Source organism: Erpetoichthys calabaricus, unplaced genomic scaffold, assembly GCF_900747795.2.
Source record: "Erpetoichthys calabaricus unplaced genomic scaffold, fErpCal1.3, whole genome shotgun sequence".
In the NCBI taxonomy this organism is placed as follows: domain Eukaryota; kingdom Metazoa; phylum Chordata; class Cladistia; order Polypteriformes; family Polypteridae; genus Erpetoichthys; species Erpetoichthys calabaricus.
The window spans coordinates 1-6,523 of NW_026261711.1; the positions used below are offsets into that span (position 1 = coordinate 1).

General features: G+C 40.4%; 2 non-coding genes across 2 annotated transcripts; both read right to left on the minus strand.

Moving 5' to 3' along the window:
• Nucleotides 1-2,712: 2,712 nt before the first annotated feature.
• trnaq-cug (transfer RNA glutamine (anticodon CUG)) lies at nucleotides 2,713-2,784 on the minus strand. The gene has a single exon. It is a non-coding gene; the product is annotated as a tRNA-Gln (tRNA).
• A 1,884-nt stretch (nucleotides 2,785-4,668) lies between these two features.
• trnam-cau (transfer RNA methionine (anticodon CAU)) lies at nucleotides 4,669-4,740 on the minus strand. The gene has a single exon. It is a non-coding gene; the product is annotated as a tRNA-Met (tRNA).
• Nucleotides 4,741-6,523: the final 1,783 nt, after the last annotated feature.

Sequence of the window (6,523 nt, forward strand, 5' to 3'; positions counted from 1 at the left end):
ATACAATTTGAGCATGCATCTGTAACTGCTTAAGAAATGGAACTGAAGATGAAAAGTAAAATAATAAGCAGAATGTACAACCCCAAGTCCAATGAAGTTGGGACGTTGTGTAAATAAAAACAGAATACAATGATTTGCAAATCCTTTTCAACCTATACTCAATTGAATACACTACAAAGACAAGATGTTGAATGTTCAAACTGATAAACTTTATTGTTGTTTTGCAAATCTTCACTCATTTTGAATTTGATGCCTGCAACACGTTCCAAAAAAGCCTGGACAGGGGCCTGTTTACCACTGTGTTATATCACCTTTCCTTTTAACAACACTCAATAAGCGTTTGGGAACTGAGGACACTAATTGTTGAAGCTGTGCAGCTGGAATTCTTTCCCATTCTTGCTTGATGTACAACTTCAGTTGCTCAACAGTCCAGGGTCTCCATTGTCGTATTTTGCTCTTCATAATGCGCCACACATTTTCAATGGGAGACAGGTGTGGACTGCAGGCAGGCCAGTCTTGTACCCGCACTCTTTTACTACGAAGCCATGCTGTTGTAACACATGCAGAATGTGGCTTCGCATTGTCCTGCTGAAATAAGCAGGGACGTCCCTGAAAAAGACGTCGCTTGGATGGCAGCATATGTTGCTCCACAACCTGTATGTACCTTTCAGCACTGATGTGCCTTCACAGATGTGCAAGTTACCCATGCCATGGACACTAACACACCCCCATACCATCACAGATGCTGGCTTTTGAACTTTGCGTTGATAACAATTCGGATGGTCCTTTTCCTCTTTGGCCCTGAGGACACGACGTCCATGATTTCCAAAAACAATTTGAAATGTGGACTCGTCAGACCACAGCACACTTTTCCACTTTGCGTCAGTCCATCTCAGATGAACTCGGGCCCAGAGAAGCCGGCGGCATTTCTGGGTGTTGTTGATATATGGCTTTCACTTTGCATGGTAGAGTTTTAACTTGCACTTGTAGATGTAGCGAGGAACTGTGTTAACTGACAATGGTTTTCTGAAGTGTTCCTGAGCCCACGTGCTAATATCCTTTACAGAATGATGTCGGTTTTTAATGCAGTGCCGCCTGAGGGATCAAAGGTCACGGGCATCCAGTGTTGGTATTCAGCCTTACGTGCAGAGATTTCTCCTAATATTGATTTTTCTAATATTTTGATGATATTATGGACAGTTGATGATGAAATCCCTAGATTCCTTGCAATTGTATGTTGAGAAACGTTGTTCTTAAACTGCTGGACTATTTGCCCACACAGTTGTTCACAAAGTGGTGAACCTCGCCCCATCCTTGCTTGTGAACGACTGAGCCTTTTGGCGATGCTCCTTTTATACCCAATCATGACAAACACCTGTTTCCAATTCACCTGTTCACCTGTGGAATGTTCACAACTGGTGTTTTTTGAACATTCCTTAACTTTCCCAGTCTTTTGCTGCCCCTGTCCCAGCTTTTTTGGAACGTGTTGCAGGCATCAAATTCAAAAGGAGTGAAGATTTGCAAAACAACAATAAAGTTTATCAGTTTGAACATTCGATATCTTCGTAGTGTATTCAATTGAATATAGGTTGGAAAGGATTTGAAAATCATTGTATTCTGTTTTTATTTACGTTTTACACAACGTCCCAACTTCATTGGAATTGGGGTTGTAATTTGAAGAAAGAAGGGGAATGGTGGTATCAGAACACCAGCTATGACTCCCACTGTGAGCAGAAAAATAAGCAAGAATCGTAGCCTAACCTTAATTAAATAATACCAAGAATCTGTGGTAAAATTACATTTTTCCAGTTTAGTTTTGTTTGTTACAACGATGCCTCAGGAACATGACAAATATGCGTTCCACCCATTAGCTCGATTGTAAAACACAAGAGCAGGCTATTTCGTTTTTTGAATTTTTTAAAAAATATGCTTCACTTCAAAAATCATTGTCATGTTCCAAATTAAAATATACCATTACAGTGAAGAGGTAACTTCAATTTGAAAAATACTGAACATATCCTAACTTATAAAAACATGAATGATTCAAAACTGTAATGTACAGTTACTTCCCAAAAAGTTCTTGTGCAAAGTATATAAGACATCTGTATGAATTAATAAATGTTCCTCAATTCTTCACACTTGTGGCATATTTATAAATCATAAATCACCCATATCATGTTAAATTTGTGCATGTAAAAAAAGTGCCCTCAAATATCTTTATGTGGAAGAAAATACAGAAAGAGAAAGAAATGGTCCCCGTTCGGGGTAAGAAAAGAAATCCCTGCAATGTAAATAATTCTCCGATTGTTTTTATAGATTTTGGATGGAGGGTGTTGAGAACACAAATATTAGCTGATTGATATTAGCAAATAGTAATTATTATTAATATTAACAGATGTTAGCTACCTCAGATTATTGATCACTTGTGAGAGCCAAGGACAAGTAAGTGCTTTCCAGGAGAATTTGGAGGTCTGCACAGTCCCCCTGCAAGCAGATTAACTTCAATTGTCAGCCGCTATCCACACTGCAGATATTTTAAAAACGCACAAACAGAGTAAACTGCCTTAGATTTTTCACGAAGTGTACAAGTGAAGTAACCAGTTACAGTCCTTTTAAATGTATGCTTTTAAAACTCGCTCTGAACTTTTATCACCGAACAGTAACGTCTCTCTGTTTCGTGCGTCCGAATTTTATGAACCAAGACAGACAAACAGGTTCCACCGAGATTTGAACTCGGATCGCTGGATTCAGAGTCCAGAGTGCTAACCATTACACCATGGAACCGTCTTAAGCACTTTTCTACAGTAAATACGGTAATGGCACAGCACTGTAACGTGTTTATTTACATTTTAGGTGCTAGTTTGACATACTAAAAACTGTTCAGTGCTTTTTTTAATAATGTAAATTTACTTGTAATACTTCTGTGCCCTCGGAATCTTTACCCGATGCATACACTGCATTCTTGCGTCTCATATTTGGGACGACCTTCACACATTTAAGAGTTTTTATTTACCTCTGGTGAGAATTTCCGCAGTTCCTACCTGTGACATCTCACCTTCCCTCATAGTTGAGCTCACTTGAAGTTTTCTGAGTGTCTTAGGAGACTCTTTGGATGGCAGTACCTGTTCATTTCCTATGTTGCCCAAAAAGCAATTATAGATGTTCTAAAAAAATTGTAAAAAATAAGAAGCAAACGAAACATATTGTAGCATACCTGTGTCCGGATATAAGAGGGACTAACTGTTTGAGAGGCCAAGTCCAAAATGATGGGATTCCTGGAGAAGCGGACTTGAAATCCTCGCTAGTGAGCGGAAATTGAGAGGGGCGTGTCACCGCTGCTGAAGCCCATCCCCCTGGCTGCGCGGCTCTAATGTGTACCCGAGTATTAGGTCGGCTCACGGAGGGGAGGAACAGGGAGACAGACAAGTTACCCGTGACCCCGGGTACGCGAGAATTTAGCCCTACCTCTGTAATACACCTTTTACTGTCAGATGCGTCCGATTGAAAACCGCATGGGGGGTGGCGTGATGATTTCGCGCTGTCCACGGCCGTTTTCCGAGAGCTGAACAAGGGAAACAAGGCTCAAAGATCAGGGGCTATAGGTCTAGCTTCTGTGAACATGTTGGGGGACGTCTCTCGAAGATTAGGGGCAACACGCTTGAGATCGGAGGCTAAAGCCCTGGAACACCCCTGCCTAACGACGCCACTGGGCAGGCGGTGTTTATGTGTGGGCAAATGAGATAAGCAGCTGGGAGCGCCCATCGGAGTGTAAAGCGGCAAATTCCATTCCATTCCAATCCCGTTACAATATTAAACGTGTCGAATTTCTCTAGATAAAACACGACAGCAAAAATTATTTCTTTGGGGCCCATTTTTAATACATTATTGTAGAGCATCGACATAGAAAGACTATAAGACCCATAACGAATGGGAGTTAAGCCAAATAATGGGCGCATTTTTTCCACAACAAATGATGTACAATAGTCTTCTTGCAGAAATAAACTACGCTGTAAAAGCCATGTAAACCGCTCCGTAAAAATAACAGTCACTTCTCTAGACGGGCTATTGCACTCTCACAGTGTTACAGATCGTGTGGTGTCCCTTTCCACGTCTCTCCGTTATCATTTACATCGCCGTGTTTATACTGTCCTGACAATCTCCACCAGCGTTCTCGAGCTTCTCGGACTTGAAAGGTATAACGAGAAATGTCCTGGGGTTCCAGGAACGTAGAACTCAGGACACCTGTGAATACCCTGCTATCGATCGCCTCTCCATCCCCGTCTCTAGGGTGACAATGCTGGTTACTACAGTGTGTATGTTTTGTACATTGGATAAGGCCGGTTTTATTTTTACTTCGTTGTCTCACTAGAAGGTACTACTTAAAAAGGAACTATCTATCTAATGTGAAATTCTCCCCTGGGAAACCCTTACTGAGTGCAGATAGACGTGTGGGTATACAATGACCAGGGTGAGGTCCCGCCTTGTACCCAGCAGCATAGACTCGTCTATAAAACGATTGACAATATGCTCCATTGCAAGGAGCTTTAAAAGGAAAACATTATTTCAGTATGTTATTGGTACAACAACTTTGCAAAATAAGCAATGTTACATAACAGGAAGATACAATTAATGCTTTGAACAGAATAATCAAACGTTAAAAATAATATTTAGCAGAGGATGGTTTCGATCCATCGACCTCTGGGTTATGGGCCCAGCACGCTTCCGCTGCGCCACTCTGCTCGATATTTCTGTCCGCTTGTAAATTAAATAAATAAATAATCAACATGTCGCTAGCGGGTGATGTTTATCAAATCCAGTTTATTTTTATTTAAATAAAATAAAAGTAAACCAAATGATCACTTAACGGTGCCATAAAATGATTTAAATAGGTCTCAAATGTTCAAAACTATAACTAAATCACAAAAGACACCAGAGTATAAAAATAACAAGGCAAAAGAAAAGCAATACATTTATTATTCAATTAAAATATTGTGTATCATACAATAGTTAAAATCTTTTTTTTTTTTTTTTTTTAAAGTCATAATTGTTGCCTGGGTGGCGCAGCTTCCCGGGTCCTCCCTGCGTGGAGTTTGCATGTTCTCTCCGTGTCTGCGTGGGTTTCCTCCCACAGTCCAAAGACATGTGAGTTAGGTGCATTGGCGATTCTAAATTGTCCCTAGTGTGTGTGTGTGTGTGTGTGTGTGTGTGCGCCCTTGTTTCCTGCCTTGTGCCCTGTGTTGGCTGGGATTGGCTCCAGCAGATCCCCGTCACCCTGTACTTAGAATATAGCGGGTTGGATAATGGATGGATGGATAATTGTTGCCGAACATAGTCGGTGGCTATGTGCATCGTGCTTTACCCAATTACATCCATTCGTCCTTCCATCTTTCAAACCTGCTTATCCAGTCATCTGGAAAATACATTTTGTTTGGAAAAGTACAATTGTGAAGTTTTAGAATTTATACTTAGGAAACAAAATAGTGCACAGTAACATGCCTTTGTCTCACTGAATAAACCTTGCAACAATTCAGAGCTCTGCAAATTATTGCAACAACAACATCATAAATGTATTCAAATGTCAGTAGCTGGACATCCCTCAGTTACGCTTGTCTGCTCTTTAGATAGATAGATAGATAGATAGATAGATAGATAGATAGATAGATAGATAGATAGATAGATAGATAGATAGATAGATAGATAGATAGATAGATAGATAGATAGATCTTTATTTGTCCCCAAGTGGAAATTTGGCTTTCTATAAAAGCTCTTTAAATGAATAAATACATAAATAGACAGATAAATACAAATATACACACATATACCAGAATGACTAAAAAGGAAGAAGAAAGAAAACGCCTCAGTGTTAGTGTGTCATGGAGAGAATGTGCAGCATTGTTCATAATGCCACTCAGTTTTGTTTTACCTCTCTCCTTTGCTGCTACCTCCATGGTCCAGAATGCATCCTATAACTGAGCCTGCCCTTTTAGTTAGCTTGTACATTCAGTGGCCTCTCTTGAAGTGATCTTACCAGCCCAACACACACCATACTGGTTATCAAAGAGCCACAGAAGATGTGATGGATGTCACTATTGAGTCTCCCAAGTTAAAAAGAGCATGCTGTGCCCTTCCTTATATAGTTCCTCTGTGTTCTGAGACCAGTCCACCCTGTTATTGATGTGGCCCCCCAAGTACTTGTAGAACCTCGTTATCTTTATATCCACTACCTGCTTAGTGACCAGACATAGAGGCTATTTGGTGTGTCAAAAGTCAATAAGCAATTCCTTGGTTTTGCTGATTTCTGAGATGCAGACAATTCTCTTTGCACCAAGAAACAAAGTTGTTTACCTGACTCCTCTCCTCTGTTTCATCCCCCTTATCATTATATACCCCATAATTGCTGAATCATATGAGACATTCCGCAAGTAACATGACCTGATCCTATATTTATAGTATGAGGTGTACAGAGTGAAGAGAAGAGCAGGCAGGACTGTTCCTTATGGTGTCCCAGTGTTGTTCACATCCA